Raw genomic sequence first — 21,097 nt, forward strand, 5'->3', positions numbered from 1 at the left:
ACCAATGACATCCAGACACCTGTCAAGAATAGAACAAGTCATATCAGCAGACAAAGATCCTACAAAGTTATTACACCACACATCAGCCATTAATGAGTTTCACTTCGGCATTTAATGCGATAACCCCTTCATGTCGGGGCAGAACGGCTTCACCATGAACAAGGCGAGTTAAAACGTAGACTTTCGGCCAACATAACAGGTCGGGGTAGGTGAGGAAATGATGAGCAAAGGATATAAGCAGGTTTCTAAGACAAAGAGAAGGTTAAACTTCTCTATCACCAATCTATATCTACATTCCATCTCTCTCTTTCTAACTTGCTCATCGGAGGGTTCACTGGGGGACTCTCCGTTCCCCGTTGAACTCTTGTTCAGGTATTTTCTGTGGGTTCAACCCTCGGACAACGACTTGGGAAGCGTGGATCAGTCCGGCCCGTTTCATTTGGAGTATCCAATAATGGAAGTATCATTAGATACTAAAACTTATAATTGGTGATGTTCTTCTGTGACTAATTTTTTAAATTGTCACTGAAAGTTGAAATTAGTAACTTTTTTTGTGATCATTTTTTAAACTATCACTAAAACTTATAATTAGTGACATTTTTTGTGACAAAATTTTCAAACTGTGATTAAAAATTTACAATTAGTGACATTTTTTAATAGTGTTTAATGAAAAATGCCATTAATTTTCACTGGACCTATTGAAAAATAAATCCACCTATTAGGGTCTACACGTAAATCTCCCTTATTAGAATCGTATAAAATACCCTCTAATTCGGGAATAGGGTGGGTATTGCGTAGGTCATTGTTGTGTGGCCACGTGAGTTCATTTTGGGGTTCATTTCGATAATCCAAACCACTTATATCTTAGAATATATCAAATAGAAAATACCTGCAAAATATTTAGTCGAACAACGTTAACGATATCATCGAATTGCATTTGTATTTATAAAAATAAATGACAATTGCTATTTGAAATATAAAACTGAATATAATTATAAATGGATGAAAGGATTAACAATATCCAATCAACTTGATTTTTTGCAAGTATAATTCTACTTGATATACTCTAAAATGTGAACAGTTAGGATCATCGCCAAAGTAGGCCCGTATAGCTACATAATAGTGGTTACTGTGTCCCCCACAACAGCCAGCCCATCTCGATCAAATTCATATCGATCCGCTCAAACGGTAATGATTTGCTCGTTAACTACGAGTTAGTTTAAACTACGATTTGAAATTTATAATTCGTTTTTGAAACTATCCCACTCTACTATAGTTAATATATATATATATATATATATTTACATCTAATGAAAAATCAAAGTAAAAATCAATGCAAGAGAAATTTAAGAATGTAAAATTTGTCATAAATTAATGTTATATATATGAAAAATATTATGTAAAATTAATTAGTATTATATATATATATATAAACATTATGTAAAATTAGTTAGTGTAATATATATATAAAAATATTATGTATACTAATGTTATATATTATGCAAATGCTTGATAATTGCTTAAGATTATTCATCAATCAACTAACAAATTAAAACCGCCGAAACCGATTTAGTTATTTGCTAATTTTCCATTTACAGTTTGATTTATAATTTTACCCTCATTCCATACTGAACAGCACCTGGCACACCCATATATTTTGGTCTAATTACTATTTTAATATAAGTAAAACTCTTTATATTCAAAATTTATACATAAAAGATGTTACAAAAATAATATATTAATGTCGGCATAGTGCTAGGAACACAGAATTGTTCCACATAATAGAACACATGTGAGGCAAAATGATGAGTCCCACATGTAAACTCCACATCATACGAGACATATCTTTATTTTTCATGTGTTCCATTATGTGTAACACATTTGTATTTTTAAAATTATTGTTACTGTCTTATTGACGTGGAATGCATAATTATACATATATATTTATTACACTTCTTGTCACATATCAGTTGATCTTATATGAAATAATTTTTCACCACCTAAAGAAAATTTTTTCTCTTGATTAGCTTGGAGAGGTAGACTGAAAACAGAAGAGATGCTACATAGGTTTGGAATTTTGACAGGGGAAGATGTCTTAACTTGTATTTTTTGTCATCAGGGTAGTGAATCAATTGACCATGTTTTTTTTTTTTTTGATCGGCAAAAGTTAAATCTTTATTGATGAAACATACAAAGAGCAATATTACATCAATAAAGAGGAGTTTGATGCTAAAAAGCACCAAGCGCCAGCTGGTGAGGAACCAACAAGAGAGACCAAGAAAAGAAGCAAGATAACAGATAGACTTAAACTAAAAGGAACAACTGGTATACACAGCTGGTAAGAGCCAAAACCTATGCACCAAAGCAGAATACCAAAATACAAAACAACACAGAGCTGCAGCCTTCCATCTGCATCCTTCACAGTCCAACCCTCCATCTGCATCCTCTGTACATACTGCTGAATCTCCTCTGGATCATCCTCCCCTGTTGATTCTGAGAGCATACCATGACCTGTTTGAATGAAGGCAGAGTTCAGACCAAATGCCCAGCAGATAAAATCAGACTACACCTCTTGCCATCAGCAGACTATGCTAAACTGAGCAGAACCAGACCATCGCAAGACAGACGCATCCCAGCACATCAAGTTCATCACAACACTGTTATGATCTCACTGTTCATCACATCAAGTTCATCAATTGACCATGTTATGCTTCATTGTCCTTTTGTTTGGAAAATTTGGTCTGCTATTGCTGTTTGGTGGGGTTTTTCAGTGGGCTATTCCCATATCCATTGATGGTTTATTACTTTAGTGGTTGGGTTGGAAGTTTAAAAAGAAAGTAAATCAGGAGTGGAGGGTTCTACCAGCAACAGTATTGTGGTCTGTGTGGAGATATCGTAATGAATGTGTCTTCAAGGCAGTTCAACGCCATGTTCATGATCTCTGTGAGTGTATCAAGGTGAGGATAGCAATTTGGATGAGATCCCATCTTAGTGGTGCCTCATTCTCAGTTAATGATGCCGTGTTCAATTTTCACCAAGTCAGAAGTTGTTTAGGATCTTCATGAGCTGCTTCTGGTATGGAGGAGTTGGGTGTAGAGTCCATGATTTAATTTGGTGTATGCTGCTGAGCTGCTGCTGAAGATTGAGCTGATGTTGTGGGTGTTTTTTTTTTTTTTTTTCCCCCTCTATCGGTTGATTGAGTTGCTGCTGTGCATGTTTTTTGTGGGTTTTTTGTTCTGCCTGTTGCTTGTTTTGTCTGTTGCTTGAGCTGCTGCTGTGATAGAGATTTTTCTGTCTGTTGTGGGTGTTTGCAGTTGTGGTTGGTGTTTCTGCTGTTATGGGGCCATCTTATCTGCTTTGTTTCTGCAGGTAGTCAACTTGGTTGTGCTGCAGTATTGATGAGGTTTTTGCAGTATTGGCTTTATTCTGCGGCACAGCTCTGTATCTTATAGTTGATGCTAGTGCTAATGTTGCTATTATTGGTACTGGTTGCTGAATGATGTGCTGTGCAGGGCTGCTTTTTGACTTCAAGAATTATCTATCAGGTGATGCTCAGGTGCTTATGATAGAAGATTAGTGGAGGCTTTCATGCAGAGGATTTTGGTGGATGATGATGATTTATTAAGTTGCTGGGCTGTTGTTATGATGCTTTGTTTTGTTGTTTGTTATTTTTGTCTTGGTTTTGGTTGGTTGGTTGCCCACCAACTTCTGATGGCCTCTTTGCAAAGGATTGAACAATCATATTGATGCCAACCTAGTTGGGATTGGTATGTCCGCTATGATGTTTTTTGCACCCATCTCTTTTCCTTTTTGATGTAATGATTTTTTTTTTGTTCATCAGTAAAGGTTTTCTTTTGCCGATAAAATATATATATATATATATATATTACACTTCTTTGCATACAAAATATATAATCTTTTTAAACTTATTAACCCCCGGCTAACCATTAACGAAATTCTTCATGTTTGTTTGTATTTTTAAAATTACTGTTACTGTCTTATTGACGTGAAATGCATAAATATACATATATATTTATTACACTTCTTTGCATACAAAATATATAATCTTTTTAAACTCATTACCCTTGACTAACCATTAACAAAATTCTTCATTTTTAAAATTAAAAATTCTTATTGAGTCATATCATATTGTATAAAAAAATTATATTTGGATTAAAATTGCCATTGTATTATTGTAACTGACATTATCCATGAAAAAAGCACTAACACACTACATAACACGACACGAGTATGTTGACACAGTCTGAGAAGTGTCGCCTAAGTTCAAAAGATTGGTTCTTCAACAAATAAGGAAATTCCTACTTAACGAAAGGACAAAATTAACCCAATTTTTTTTTTAAAAAAAATATCTTAATAATTCATACTCCTTTTATACTAAATTTGAGTTTTGGTAGTTTAGCTTAAACTGTGATGTTTGACCATGGAAAGTTTCTGTACAAGACTTCGCGTGTTAAACGATCAAACTCAAAATTAATTAGTAATAAGTGAAGTAGCCTATGGAGTATATGCAAGCTTACCAAGCTTGAGTGGCTTCAGAAGGCGATGTGACAAATCCAACACTAAGTTTCATGGATGCAATGTGGTAGGCAACAATTCAAACATCCCAAGCCAAATGAGTGTTCACCCTAAGTACGAAATGAAGGGGTAATTAAGATGCATACAAAGGTAAAAGAAATTACTGAATGATGATAAAGCAAACCTGTAGAACTCGAACTGTTATAAATGGTTAGCAAGCCCACAAAATACAAGGCGCGGGGAAATTGAGTTGCAAGTTCAATATTTAATCAAAAGAGGCAATTTTTTTTTTTACCGCTTTATTCTTGGTCATCCTTCATGGTTCTCAAATGGTTAGGATTGAAACATCTATGTCTACACATTCTTCAAATTCTTTCTTCCCCAGACTTCATTACTACCATCTATACATGCTGCTATCATAAGTCCAAGAATGAAATCAAAGTTACGTCTTCGCTCAAACCGAAATGATTAGTGCACACTCATGGTAAGTGAAAATATGATGCAACCTTTTCATTTTCCTTAACAAAACCCCTTGATTGAAGTGACTTGGATTGGTTCATACAATTTTACTTGTTTTTCTCCCAGTACCCACTACACTTCAATACCATAAGTTTTACGTTTATTTTATTTTTTCTTTTCATGGGACGGGTTTTGAAGGTGGGAAGTTGCTAAACTAAGAGAACTTCATTGCCGACCATGTAAAATTTTTAAGTTAGAAGATCACATAGCTCTACACAAACCTGCAGAAGTGCTAGATCCAACTCAATGATACACGTTGCGTTGTTGTCACCAGTTGGGACTTTGGAACAAAATGAAATATCAGAGGTGATGGCGAATATTTGTTAAAATAGGGTAAGTCATCAACTCATATCATATTCGATCCATGAATACTATATATTATTTCAATTATGATTAATATACCACCCATATGCAATGGTAGTATGATACCCATAGTTCTAAATACTGGCCGATACGCTACATATCGATCGAGATGCATCAGAAAAATGAGGTACCGCGACGGATACAGGCTGGTATACCGTTGAGATTGAAAATCACAGGAGTATCGGTCGAGTCTCGGTACGTATCAGTCTGTAACCGTTACATAAGCCGTTACACAAGTCGCGACGGGCTGATACTCACCGGTTCGGACCGGTACAAGAAAGAAAAAGTTGAAAAATCTGTGAAATGATTTTTAAAATTTCACTGCCGCGACACCTGATTCTCGATCCGCAAGCCTCAAAGGCACCAGTGTACCAAACCGAGCCTCCGTTTGAATTCAAAGTTGACCTGACTATACTTAAGGTCAACAAACTGGAGAAGCTTCTCAAGCAAGCATAGGGTGTTAACTCAATCCCTGACATCGAGGATGGATATACTGACTTTGTAGTAACCTTACCAGACCGGTTTAAAATGTCACACATAGATCGATTCGATGGCTCTGGGGATCCCATGGCCCATTTGCGGTTATTCTCAGATATCCTACGGCCGATGGGCCTCACTAGACTTTAAAAGCTGTCACGTTTCGGCCGGACCTTGTCATGAATAGCGGTTATCTGGTATGCAAAGCTGGAGGATTTAGTAAAGCGGAGCTGGGAGGAAATGACTGAGGCCTTCATTGCACAATACTCATACAGTACGCAGATCGAGGTCACAACTCGTGATCTTGAGGTAACCCGTCAAGAGCCAAATTAGGGCTTCTCAGACTTTGTAATGAGGTGGAGGGCCAAGGCTTAGGCCATCCGAGAATGGTCAAATCAGGATGGTGGTCTGTAATCTGCAAGGGAAATTATTGCAGTAAATAATCGCCTTACTATTGTTCACATTCACTGAGCTCCACGAGATAGGAGTTCAGATTGAAAATACAATGAAACAAGGGTTGATAACCGATGAGAAGGAGCAGGCCGAGAGGCCTTTTTCGCGCATTTCCAATGCAACCACCAATGGAAGCACAACTGTGTGACCATCTGATGTGAATGTTGTCACTACCACAACCAAGACTGCCAACTCCACAAACCTCAAACAACCAAGCCCAATCCTAAAGGGTCTTAACCTCACTTTACATGCCTTTATCATAAGCCTTGAGGGTGCTGATCAAAAAGGGGCATCTTAAACCATTAGAGCATCGCCTACTACCTAATCCTCTCCCACCTAAACACAACATAACCAAATATTGTGCTTTTCACCAGCAGAATGGTCACGAGACTGACCAATGCTTCAGGCTGCGTCATGAGATTCAAGATCTCATTGACAACAAAGTGATAGCACCACCCCAAAAGTCAAATGTAACCACCAACCCTCTCCTGTCCCATAATCAAGTTCTCCCACCTCGAAACTTAAACCTAATACATACACTGCCATCCCTTATGACCCTAGCGTATATATTACCCCTTCTCACCTACCTAGACCGACGTTGTTCATCACTGAAAGCACAGACTTGTGCATGATGGACGCATCCATACTTCAACTTGGAGAAAAATGGCAGAATGAGAGAAGTTGGCCTTGGAGGAAAATGTCGGCTCATTGCCTGAGAGCTCTGTAGACTTATCTGAGAGGGTGTATGACCCATGCTGTTACATTGTGCCGACTGATCAAGCCAAACTAGAAGTGGTACTGTCGACAGCAACGAAGGTCAATGTTGTTTGAAAGGATGCCCAAGTCAGGAACTAGATGATCTAGCAGACCTAGAAGAGGATTTAGATAATTTGTAGTTCTACGACGAACAGGATCAAGGGAACGTGCAGATTGACTGGTTTGATTTAAATAGGTCGACAGACAACTCAGGGTGGTTGAGTGATGAACCTGACCAGGAGGAAGGAACTGAAACAAAACTAGAAGAAAAGGAATCAAGAACAGCTGCAGTAGCCGGAATGGCTGATGAAAATGGGAAACTGCCGGAGAGCACGAGTATTAAGAATTTAGCTCAGGAACTGGGCACCGTGAGTACCACGGATACAGAACAGGAAGCTGCGTTGAAGCAGTTTGTGCAAGAAAGGGATCAAGACAAACAAGAAGCTGGAAAAACCCAACATCCTGCAGGGGATATTTCTGATGTGAGAGTGATTAGAATGGAACTGAACAATTGCTTGTTGGTTGTAGGAGGTGTATGGTAGAAAGATGATGATCTACATCTGGTCCACACTAATGAGGATTGGGATGAGTCCCTGTCAGACAATACTTGGTACTCTAAAGAGGTGGACCACATGACGAGGAGTGGGCGGTATTTCAAACCCCCCACATTTAGACCAAGCCGAAGCCTCTGGGAAAGATAAGGAGGTTGAGAAGCAAAAAGAAAAACAATTGGAAGAAGAGGCGGTGCTTAAATAGCTAAAGAAAATTCAAGCCGATATTTCAATTCGGGGTCTACTCATGGCTTCTCGAGTGCATCGACAGGCTGTATTATCAGTAGTGGACAAATCCAAACTATCTATTGACACCACCCCTAAACAACTTGAGGGGTTAGTTTTCCCAAGTGGTGCTAGTTTAACCCCAACCTTTTCTAACAAAGAACTGCCAACGGAAGGCTCAGCACATAACAAACCTTTATACATATCAGTTGAGTGCAGAGAAAAGTGGTGCCAGTGGTATTAGTCGACATCGGGTCAGCTATCAATGTCTGTCTTTCCCAAACAACTTATGTCATTGGCCTGAAACTAGCTGATTTCGTACCTACAGCCCAGGTGATTCGGGCGTATGACAATACGAGCAGAGAGGTTATAGGCATGGTACAGATCAGAGTTCAAGTGGGCCTAGCTCAACAGGATATTGAGTTTTATGTCCTAGACGTCTCGGCCACCTTCAACTTATTACTAACGAGGCCTTGGTTGGACCAGGTGAAAGTTGTCTCCTCTACCCTCTACCAAATGCTGAAATACCCCCATGGGAAGAGAGTGGCGATTGTCTTCTGGAATTCATCTATCCATCCTCCGCCAGAGGTAACTATGCCTGCGCTAGAAATTGTTCACGGCGAGGAGGATGCTTTTCTTTCAAGTTCTACACTGGCTGAGTCCCGGGAAGTACAAAACATCTTAGGAGCTGGTGAGGGCTTGTATGTCAGCGCCCAATCAATCTATTTCATGAACAAGCTACAAATGTGCTGCGGTTAGGACTGGGAAGAAATGGTCGGAAGGGCGTCTCAGCATTAGCCGATGTGCCACATAATCTGCATGTCTTTGGTCTTGGCTATGTGCCCACCAAAAAAGATTGGGTCAGGAAGAGAGAAGAGATGGCAGGCAGAGCCAAAGCCAAGTAGGCCGAGAAGTGTTATATGCTCGTTCATAGGCTGATTCGGGGAACACTGAATGGCCATTTTGTTCGAGAAGGGGAAGACTTCCCATTTTGTGGCTTTCCCGAGCCCTGGTTGAATTCTAAGAAGCTACGTGTCCCAGTTTTGAAATTTTCTTTGACTTGCAACTGCAAGACAGTGATACAGAGGGAAAGGCTGAACCAATTGCTGAAGCTGAACAGAATATAGAAAATGACTCGGACAACAGGAAACTTGAAGTGGGGACAACACTGGCATGTCTCCTTTCAGATCCTCCGGTCGACCCAGAGAGCTTGGGGGATAACCTGACTATCTCCATGATCAGGGACAAACTGGGTGTGAACCTTCTAACAACATTTTGGATGCATCTAAAGCACTAACTGTCGTTTGGCAACTGGAGGAGGGCTACCTGTCTAGTTCTAGGTCGGGTAGTGAACCAAAATCTGATTCCACAGAGTCTGTGGAGTCAGAATCATATTCTAGTACTTCTGAGTCTGAGTCCGGTATTCTTGGGGGTGATAAAGCGGATGCCAAGGTCTTGTCCAGGTCATCCTTTTATTTTGCTTTTGAGTTGGTTGTAACCAAAGAGCTAGATGAGCTAGATTTTACGAATAGGAATGCCATTGCAGATTCTAAGTATTTCTCTATGTCGCTTGTTTATTGCATTGTTAGGACTTTCAAAGTTTTAATGAAAATGATGAGGAAAGAATCCCTCTAGTTTTGAAAATTTTGATTAATTGAGAGGACAAGAGGTTTGCAAAACCCCTTGCTAATGAAATCATTACTTTTAATGTGGGTACTGAGAAAAATCCACGTCTGGTCCAGATCGGGTCCACGTTGTCTTTGGAGGAGAGCGAGCGCTTAGTCGTTTTATTAAAAGATTTCAAAGATGTTTTCGCCTGGTCCTATGAAGGCATGCCTGGAATCGATCCTTACAGCATCGAATTCCTCTTGACCCCGAGGCCTGACCCGTCAAGTAGAAGTTGCGAAGAATACGCCTGGATTGGGCTTTGAAAATTAAGGAAGAAATTATCAAACAGAATGAGGCAATGTTCTTACTTGTGCCTGAGTATCCAACGTCAACATTGTTCCTGTGCCGAAGAAAGATGGCAGAATTAGAGTCTGTGTCGACTTCAGGGATCTAAATAAGGCTAGTTCGAAGGATAATTTTCCCCTGGCACATATTGATGAGTCGGTAGACTTCATCGCGGGCCATGCATTGCTCTCCTTCATGGATGGATTTTTCGGGTATAACCAGATTTTGATGGCACTCGAAGACAGAGAGAAAACTACCTTCACTATGTCGTGGGGAACCTACTGTTACAAGGTGAAGCCGTTTAGGCTGAAGAATGTCGGGGCTACTTATCAGAAGGCTGCAACCATAATTCTGCGTGATATGATCCATAAAGAGGTTGAGGTGTACTTAGACGACATGATTGTCAAGTCCATAGAAAGAGAGGGTCACTACACCGCCTTGAAGAAATTCTTTCAACAGATCAGAGAATACCGGTTGAGGTTGAATCCGTAGAAGTGTACTTTTGGCATAACAATAGAGAAAATGCTAGGCTTCTTCATCACACAGAGAGGCATCAAGGTAGATCCTTCCAAAATCAAGGTCATCCTAGAAATGCCACCACCAAGGACTGAAAAGGAGGTGCAAGGCTTTCTGGGTAAAGTGCAATTCATAAGACAGTTTATTTCTAAATTAACATTGACTTGTGAACCACTTTTTGGTCTCTTGAAGAAAGGAAAGAAATTTTGATGGGATGATCGATGTTAATTAGCTTTCGAGTAGATTAAGCAGTATTTTCAAAATCCGCCCGTGTTATCGCCCTCAGAGCCGAAGAAGCCTTTGATTTTGTATCTGTCAGCAATGGACACCACGGTGGGATGCATGCTTGCTTAGGAATCTAATGATAGGGTGGACAAAGCCATCTACTACTTGAGCAAGAAAATGCTGGATTATGAGACCCGCTACACTCTGCTAGAGAAAGCTTGTTTAGCATTGGTATGGGCCACCAGGAAGTTGAGGCACTACTTGTTAGCTCACTCTGTAATTCTGGTTTCGAGATTAAATCCCATCAAATATCTCTTTGAGAAACCAGTGCTTATGGGTAGGCTAGCCCATTGGTTGCTTCTTCTCTCCAAATTCGATCTTAAGTATGTCACTCGCAAATCGGTCAAGGGGAGAGCAATAGCGGAGTTCTTGGCAGATCACCCGATGGAAGGGGATGAAGCGGTAGAATATATGTTCCCAGATGAACCTATTCTGCAAGTTGAGGATAAGATTTGGACAATGTACTTTGACAGAGCGTCTAATTAGTATGGTTATAAGATAGGTGTGTTACTGATAGCACCCGACAATTCTCATATACATTTAGCCTTTAAACTCTGGTTCAAGGTCTTCAACAACAAAGCAGAGTACGAAGTGTGTATCGCTGGTTTGGAAGCCGCCTTAGAACTAGGGGCAAAAAGGTTGGATGTTATTGGGGGCTCGAACCTAGTTATTTCTCAAGCAAATGGAGACTAGAAGGTCAAAGAAGAAAAAATGAAGATTTATCACTAGACCTTGGATGTCCTAATTCCCAGTTTTGAGAAACTGACTTCTACGCATCTACTGAGAGAGAACAACAGGTTCACTAATGCTTTATCAGCTCTATCTTCTATGATAGACATCCCACTAGGAGTCCGGATGCGTCCGATCATCATTGAGCAGAGATACACGCCGGCCTATGAGACTATCGCCGCAATAGATGAAGCTCAAGATCAAAACCCTTAGCTTTATGATATTTAGAACTTCTTGGAAATGAGGTTTATCCACCAGGGGCATATGCCAAAGACAATAGGGCAATACGGTGGATAGCCATTCAATTTATCATCTGCAGAAGTAAACTGTACAAGAGAGGTCATCTGGGAATGCACAAGTTATGTGTCGAAGCAGGGGAATCAAAGCGCCTGATGGAGGCCATCCATGGAGGAGAGTCTGGAGCATACATGAACAGAGTAATGTTGGCCCGGAAGAGTCTTAGGCAAGGTTACTACTGGTCTACCATGGAGGAGGATTGTATTGGTTTTGTTTGGTGATGCCACAAATTCCAAATTCATGCTAATCGCATAAACATCCCGCCGTCAAAGCTGTACAACAAAACTTCACTGTGGCCTTTCTCAGTCTGGGGAATTGATGTCATTGGCGCAGTCACACCAAAATGGTCGAATGGTCATGAATACATTCTGGTGGCAATTGATTACTTCACAAAATGGGTGGAAGCTCAGTCCTACGTAGTATTGAAAGCAGCGCATATGGCTAAGTTCATCCAAAACAACATCATTTGTCATTATGGAGTCCCAAATGAGATCATCTTAAACAATGGCTCCCACTTCAAGAAAGAAGTGATCGACTTGTTGGAGAAATACAATGTGGCTTTCCATAAGTCATCTACATACCAGCCGCAAACCAACGGAGCTGTTGAGGCCGCTAACAAGAACATCAAGCATATTTTGCAGGAAATGGTTGAGACCTACAGGGACTGGCCTGACAAATTGCCATTCGCACTCTGGGGCTATAGAACTTCAATCCGGACGTCTATAGGGGCAACTCCTTATTTTCTTATCTATGGGATGGAAGTTGTTTTGTCAATCGAAATAGAAGTCCCGTCACTGCGAATTATAGCTGAGTGTTAAATAGTAGAGGCGGACTGGCAATAGTGCAGTTTTGAAGAACTGATGCTGTTTGATGAGAGAAGGCTGAAAGCATTGTACCATGTTCAGGATTATCAACGCAGGATTGCTAGGGCTTAGTCCCTGAATCTCAAAGAGGGGGATATGGTGCTGAAAGAAAATTGAGCTCCCATCAATGACCCTAGGAGCAAGTTCAAACGCAATTGGACTGGTCTTTACATCATCAAAACTATCTGGTCGGGCGGAGCTATTATTCTCATGGACTTGGATGGCCTAGAATTTTCCCCATCGATCAACATGGACAAGTTGAAGAAATATTATCCCTGAGAGGCTCGCTAGGTCGAAAACCCGGAAGGGCGACCTAGGCAAAAGTTAGAGCATAAAAAATTAGAAACAAAGAAAAACTTAGCTCGCAAGGTTGAAAACCCTAAAGGGCGGCCTTGGGAAAAGTTAGAGCGCAAAAGGAGAGCGTTAATACTCGAGTGAACCTGAACCGAACTACGTAAGGCCTGATTCCCATCTTCGGGTTACGTAGGCAACTTCATCCTGAAGTTTGGCCGTAAAACAACTCTAACTCAACTGTCCTGTCTATGAATTTGATCAGGTCATCTTTGTCTGTTCTTTATTTGAGAGTTCAGTTGTGATCTTTATTCTGAGAGCTGGTTACTGTGCTAAGCAGTGTTATTCAGTTATGGGGCAATTTGTGATCTTTGGATTCGGAGTTATACATCTCGAGGAATGATTCTGTGCGTGTCAAGTGGTGATTCTTTTCGAAAATGGTTTTGAAAAGTTTTAATAAAAGTTAATTTTGTTCAAATTTTATCTTTTACAACTTAGACCATGTTTGGACCAAAAGGAAAATTTTTAGTGCTCACAACTTTAATTTCATTGATTTTAAATACAAAGTTCTCCAACTCTCTGATATAAATCAAAGTTGCTTTTATTAAATTAAAAAAGCTTGAAAAGAAAGGTCAAAGCAATAAACTAGGGGCATAGATGAGTCAAGTGCTCCTGCGTCCCCCGTTTGTGCTTGTGGAAGCTTCTGATGCTAAGGTAGGCCCAGATTGTGCCTCATCCTCGAGCCAAGCCAGACATTTTCCAGAAAGGGCACAGCTGAAACTAAGGGTAGGGGCCAGAAGCTCTCTCGTCCTCCAAGCAGTAAGGTATCCAGTCAAGTGTGAACCTTAGATGGGGGAATGAAACCGGGTACTCTACTCTTTTCTTTGGATGGGTCTGGTCATGCCCAAACTGACGTCTGAATCGGAAAGGGAAGTAGAATACACAGTGTGTAAGGCTGATCAGCTGTATGCCAGGTTGCTGAGTCATGTTGTAGCTCATTTCGGTTAGGTTAAACTAGGGGCAACAAAGTAATGTCAACAGCAAACCTGTTGCACATCCAGTGGCACCACTACCCGTCATTCGGGAAATTCACTAGCTGTTGGCGGAAGAAGTATGCTCTAGCTGAGTATGCAAGGCAAGAGTCCACTACCTTCAACTTGTCCGTTAGCCATACCTGGAGAGGGATGAAAGAAAAGAGAGATTAAAGAATAGAGAGACATATGTTGAAAAAAAAGTGAGAAAAGGGCTTTGAGAGAAAAATAGAGCATAAGTGTCGAGAGATATGAGAAACACATATAAGAAAGGGCAGGAAACAATACCTACAGAAGTAGTGGACTCCCCACGAATTTGGTAGTTTCCCGTCAATGGAAGACGTCTAAGCCCATCAAAGTCTCGGCCAGCACTAAGCCAATGCAACTCTTGCCCTCTTTCAAACCTTGGGCCACTTCAATCAGCCAAATACTAGACTCTCCAAAATTTGGGGCAAGAAGAAAATGTGCCAGCATACTGGTCGAAAAATTGGGTTCTAGCATCGAAAGGTCACATTGGTCGCATCGGTCACCAACATCGAAAAATTGATGAATCATACTGGGAATATCTAGCTCTCTGTTGTGAACCAAAGATCGAGCCTCATGTAGAGTGAGCCCACACATCCATCCCAAAGCTTGGATATGGCCAAAACGGGGCTGAGGTATGATTTCCTCATCACGCCGAGATTCCATTAGCGCTTGAAATTCTTCGATTGTCGAGCATATCTTTTGTCCCCCGAAGCTAAAGACATGTGTAATTGGGTTCCAGCATCTAGCCGCGGCACGAAGGAACGGGAAACAAAGCGGAGAACGGCTCAGCAGGAAAAGCGCATTTATGCCGAAACCCCAAAAATTCACCTTTTTCGACCCATCTAAAGTCGCAATCCAATCCGAGAGTTTTTCAGCAAAAATTGGCTCTATTTGTGAAGAATTTACAGCTGAAATGAAGAAATCACGAAGCTTAAACCTTTTCTAGAAGATAAGGTAGTGAGTGGAAGCCAGGTGTCAACAATCTAGAGCTCCTTCACATTGATGACTGGCAGGTGGCCGGCAGATAACCGGCAAGCTGCATTAGTAGCCGGTTGTCGGCCACCTCTTATGGCCAGCTTGTGGCCGGCAACCTCTATTTGTGGTCAACAGTCTCTCACTCTGACTTTCTGTCCACTTGTATGTTGGGCAGTGCTGGAAGCATATGTTTTGGTTTGGTCTTCAAGTGTTTTAAGGTCTTGTTTTGAGTCTTTTCAGCTTTAGCAAGTTTGTTAATTTGTTCTTAAGTTGTTGTTGCGTTATTTTTTCTTTATCAAGTTGTATGTTGTTTTGTTTATCGAGTTGTATATTGCTTTTTATATTTCAGTTGATGGTCGGTTCATTACCCAATTAAGATTTTGTTTGAATCAAGAGTGTTATCTTGGCCAATTCGATTCCATGCAAATGTAGTGCTCATTATGCAAAATACAACTTTTTTCATAAAAACTGGTTTCTATTCCGATCATGGTTCTTTTTACAAAAGAGGAGTACAAGTTTTTTTTAAGCAAATAAAACCTATCTAAAGCTATACAATGTTCTAATGCTACCAGTAAAAGAAATTAAGCAAAAGTATAAAAAATAACGTCAGCCGCCTCAGGCTCGGGAGGCCCTCTTCGTTCTCTTCCTCAGAGGAGAAGACTTTGGGACACTATCTCTATCAGCGACACTTTCTGAACCTGAACTAGAACCTAAGCCGGTGTCATCTCCGCTCTCCACCTCAGAGCTCGCCTCGGTGTCACGTCTACTCTCGGAACCCGAGCCGACGTCGTCTCCACTCTCAGATGACTCCGAATGCTGACTCACTGCCTCCTCAGAGTTGCTCGTTTCAACATCATCATCACTTAGAATGGGCTCTGAAGGACTGCTCTCATCTCGGGTGCCCCTAGCTCTGCCTCGGCCTCGGCCTCGTATTGGAGCCTGTCTCTCTCCCCTCCCTGCTGCTGGAGAATTTACTGTTGGTGCAGGTGCTGCAGTTGCCGCTGGTGCCATCGGTATGGGTGGGATCTGAGAAGACAGTTGTCACATATCTGTTACAGCGTGTGTATCAGATACAAGCATGATGTGCAGAAAGAGTGTACGCAACAATCAAATATAGTATGCGTACATGTAGACACCCCATTTTTGATCGTCCTCAAGACTTGGATGTCACCATTGGAACACTTGGTGATTACCCTTGTTTGTGTTCGTCTTGAGTTCCCGGAGGTCTCGGTTGCGCGCCTTGCCTCAGGACCTCTCGACTCGACCGTGTTGTATCTGGTTTTGCACCAAACACTTGTGTTTTGCCTTGGAGGGGCAGGTAATGCCTTGTGAGGCATCCCCACACATCACCGGCCATGGCTTGAGGCCACTGGCCAGTGATTTTGTTGCCGTCGGCAATGTATATTGCCGGTCGGCACTCTTTGTTGCAGGTCAGCCATTTATTTTGCCAAAATGGCAATTTTGAATGGCCGATCACTGTTCATCTACTTTTGGTAGATATTTTGTGCCAGCTGTGATAGCTGGCACCCACTCTGCTCCCCTCCATACACATGTATGGAGGGATTTCTCTCTTGACAAGCTTTACAAGAGAGAGCTCTATAAGAGAGAGTCTCCTCTCTTGGATTTAGGGTTAGACAACATTTTTAGAGAGCTTTGATATTAGGGTTAGGAATTTGTATCTATTCCATCTCTATATTTCCCTCTCTTGAGCTTAGTGTGTGTATTTTGTCTTACTTTTGCTCACAAGCACCCACCATTACACCATCCCTTGGAGATGAGGCCTCTTGAGGGTTGTTTTGGAGGTTTTGAAGCTGGTTTGGAGCTGAAGAAGCTGTTGGAGCTTCAGTTGTGAAGAAAGTCTTCAAGGCTAAGAAACTTGCTCCTTTTTACCCCTTTCTTGCATTCTATTTTTTCCTACCTTGCAACTGTTTTTGTGTTTAGTATATAACATAAAAAAGTTCTGTTTTTAGGCCCTCTAAATAGTTGGTTTAGAGTGTTTTGTGGTTTGAGGTTGTTTGACCCCTCTTAAGCCTTGTAAGGCTCCATTTTGTGCCATTTTGTGTGAGCTCCGAGACCTTGGTGTTTGAGCCTCCTCACCACTGAAATCTTGAGGGATTTCAGAGATGAGGATGGTGCCTTGAGGTCCCAAGAAGGAGAGGGCCACCCCCTCTCCTTGTTGTCCTTGAAAAGGACCATTTTTGGCCTCTTGAGGGAGCACCTAGCTAAGCTTCATGTTGACCATGCCTTGGCTGTTTTTTATGCTTATTATGTCATAGTATGCCTCTGTTTTTAATTGGTTTTGGTACACCATGCATGCTTAGCATACCTACCTTGTAATGCCATGTTTAGGCCTTAACATGCCTTAGGTTGTAAACCATTGTTCAAGCATGTTTTAGGTCTAGCTTTGTGAAACTTTTCTGCTTATTTTGCCATGCTAGAGGTCTGTCCATAGTTGTTTGGCTCGGCCATGGCATGCATTGTATAGCCCCTTTGCATTTTTGGCTTGTTGGCCTTAAGTGTGTGAATGTGTAGCATGCATCCTTGCTTTATTTCAATGGTTTGGCATCATTTGTAGAATAATTTCAGTCCCTTTGACATGCTTGTAAGCTTGCCTCGGATACCTCTTTAATGCTTTGAAAGCTTGTGTAGCATGCTCCTTGTTTTGGCATTTGTGCATGCCTTTGAATTTAGGTCATTTGGATGCCATCTAAGTGATCTTTAGGCCTTGTTTTAACATGCTAAAATCCTGTTTTTTTAGTCATTTAGTTGGCCATGTTTGGTCCTGCTAAGTGTAGTTCAATACTTCATTAGTTTGCTTTGAATGCTTGGGCCATTTGTTGCATGTTTAGCTTATCTTGCTTGCTTGGTTTGGCACCATGTTCTCGCATGAATTTCAGAGCTTAATGCATGTTATTTGTCCATATTTGTACCCTCTTGAGTGTGCTCGAGAATTGTTCTTTAATGCTTAAGTGTTGGTCCTTGTGTGCATGCATGTTTGCATGTCATTTAGCCCTCATTTCATGGCACTTTGGCCACTGTTTTGGGCCTAATTGGAGCTGCCCAAATCATGTTTAAGTCCATCTCTTTGTTTGTTGCATGTACTCCTTGTATGTTGTAGCATATTGGTGAGTTATTGCATAATTGAACTTGCATGATTGAATGAAGTCACATGTTTGTTTACATGCTTAAACACCCACATTGTGCCTTGCATACTTGTTGGTTGCATTATCTCATGCCTTGTATGCTTGTTTGCTTGCTTGCATAGTTTGTGTACCTAGTGTACATCACTTGCTTGTATGCTCATGTTGCATGCTAGCTCACATGATTAGGATTGCATTGCATTGGCATGCATGCTCTACCTCTTGACCAAGTCATGATGGGGGTCGAGTCCCTTTGGTTTGTTGGTTTGCATTGCAATTGACATCAAAATGTGCACACTTGGTCCCTTGGGCCATCATGCATGGAAATGCGCGATTGATGGTCCGAGAACCAAGGAGCATGTCCCTTTGACTCACTCACATGATAAGGAACATGTTTGGTGCAAATATGGCTTGAACTGTATTGCCATGCTCTGCCTTACCCTCTGTTGCTGTCAATTGCAGGTTCTGCAGGAACTCTCTGCCGACCGGTAGTTCTAAGAGCCGACCGGCAATAAGTATGCAGCCGATGGATTCATTGTGTGCCGGTGATCATATGTCACTGCCGGTAGCCATTCTATTCAGCCGGTGGCACTCCTCAATGTCCAGGGAAACAATCCTGAGACTTTGGCAGTCTCCAGAGGAGTATGTCAAGGAAAACAGAGGCAGCCTAGGCATGGCAGTGCACTTCCGAGCAGGACCGGGCACGCACTGCATTAGACTCTCTCCCCGAGGCGGTTTACTGTTTTTCCTAGCTTAGTTAGTTTGTTGACTAATTAGGTAATTTGTAATAATTAATTAGCTAGGATAGTTAATTCGTTATTCAAATTGTATTATTCTTTCAGTCCCTCCGAGCGAGGGCGAATTTGTAATAAGTGTGGGTGCGTGTGTGTGCATGACTTCCAATCTCCACTTCTTTCTTCCCTTTTACTTACCTGCTTATGATGGTAGACTAGGGCATATTTAAAATTAGCATACCTTATGCTATGCATGCGTGCATTCATGCATTTGTATCGCATGCACCAGGCTCGGTACATTATGCTAAACTGCATTCGTACTTCAATTCCAATTTGAATACATGCATCAATTGATCGCATCTCACGTGCCATGCTTAGGTTAGCCGAGCCTATTCTAAGTGCATCCTGTATGTGTTGCATTAGTCAATTCGATATGAACTAGGACCATGCATGTTGGCTAACTAGTTTATTGTTTTGGCACGGAGTACTATGTAAGTATTTTCCTGCTTTAGCATATCGCATGCGTGTGAATGCTATCATGACAACATGTTTACCATGTGGCTAGATGCTTATGTGATAAACTGTTTGATTGCCTGTGGGTGAAGGTTGGATTGTCTGGGTTGGAAAAACTCGTTGAAATCCGTATTTTAGCCTACTTGCGAGTAGCAAATTCAAAGTGTTTTTCAAGACAAACGGATATGCAATGTTTATCTCCAAATTAGGCAATCTAGTCTATACTTGTTTGCTGTGCGCATAACATAGTAATGCTAGGCTAATAAATGGAATAAGAATACATAACGTTTTCAAAAACGGATATCACGGTTAGTAGAGGCCGATCTTCGGATCGGGCGAGAGGGGGTGCTCATAGCTGACCTTCCCCAATCGTACCCAAGCTCCCGAGCCGAGGCAACTTTGGCAATGACGGACACGTGGCCTTTGGCACCGAGTCAGGGTTTCCTAAATTTTCCCATTAAAAATATTTAGGTGGCGACTCTGTATCTGGCAAAGCAGTCCATGTTTGGCACTTCTTTTTCTAAAAATCTGTTTTCTCAAAACGATTTGCCGGATTTGGACTCTTTGGTTCAGATTAAGAACCATGACAACAAATCGAGTCCGAACTGTAGCATGAGGCCCACAGGTGCGTCTACAGTTTCTGGCGACTCTGCTAGGGACATTTAGAGAGCTTGACTCGAACTCGTGATATCCTGTTTTGATTTCAGTTATGTGTCTCTTTGCATTGCATGTGCATTGGTGCGCCTAGGACACCGTGTTGCCATCTGCCATTCCTGAACGGTTTGCCGGAGGCTTGTCTTGTCAAGGCATGGCCATAAGGCTGACCGGTTATGGGCTCTGACAGCATGGGAACACAAACCCCGGTTTTACCGGGGCACCCTTTTCGACCATTCGACCTAGTGCATATTCGGATCCATAGTGACCATTCCAAGTTAGGACAGGCTTCTTACCCGATTATAGGTTGTTTGAAACTGCTGCGTGCATAGTGGAACCCTAGCTCTTGACAAAATAGGACAGGGAAACCCTACCCCATCATAGGGGTGTTTTGCCTCTTTTTACTTGCTATGTACTGTTAGAGTGTATCTCTACAAGAACGTACATGCCAGTTTGCAAAATTTGAGTATCGGGCCCGAGGGCACCAGTATCGGTGTTGTTGAGAATCAGTTATCTGCGGGTATCAGGTTCAGTTTTGGAGACAGTGATTCTGGGGAACAGTGATCAGTAATAGAGCACAGTTGTTCAGCTACACCTGTATTTGATCCATTTGGGCTGAAATGCTGCTTGTTTTCCCTTTCAGTTCAGAGAGTTCAGAGAGTTGATACAGAATAGCCAGTGTTCCCCCTTGCTGAGGCAGGACTTATGACGACGCAGAATTCAGAAGAGATCGTGGTTATGGCAGCTGCGTTAGATCAAGGGATCACTCTGCAAAGTGAGACCAACATTGATATGTCACATCCACCCAGGTCGCCTGTTGCGCACCCGGTCTGGGCCCCCCAGCTATACCAGGCTCGCGAGCCTACTACATTTGAACTAATGGGGATTATAGGTGATCTCCAGAGGTCTGTGGCGGATCTCGCCTACGGAATGTCAGCTTCACCTCCAGCCGCACCATATGCCGGGAGTTTTGTACCCCAGGAGCCCCCGTTGTTGGGGCGAATTGTGATTGAACTTAGCCAACCGGAGATGGCCTCCAGCTATGGTAATGACATATCAACATCAACCCAAACCCTCGATCAGGCTGAGGCCAGAGGAAAAGACAAAATGAAGGCAGATGCCGATCCCATTGAACAGCTGCTGCGGGCAGTCGAGGCTTTGAAAGCCGGGGGGATGAACAAGCAACAGATATCTGCAGTTGTGGCAAAA

The sequence above is a fragment of the Camellia sinensis genome, chromosome 5 (assembly GCF_055761805.1).
Source record: "Camellia sinensis isolate YWXY chromosome 5, ASM5576180v1, whole genome shotgun sequence".
Classification (NCBI taxonomy): Eukaryota; Viridiplantae; Streptophyta; class Magnoliopsida; order Ericales; family Theaceae; genus Camellia; species Camellia sinensis.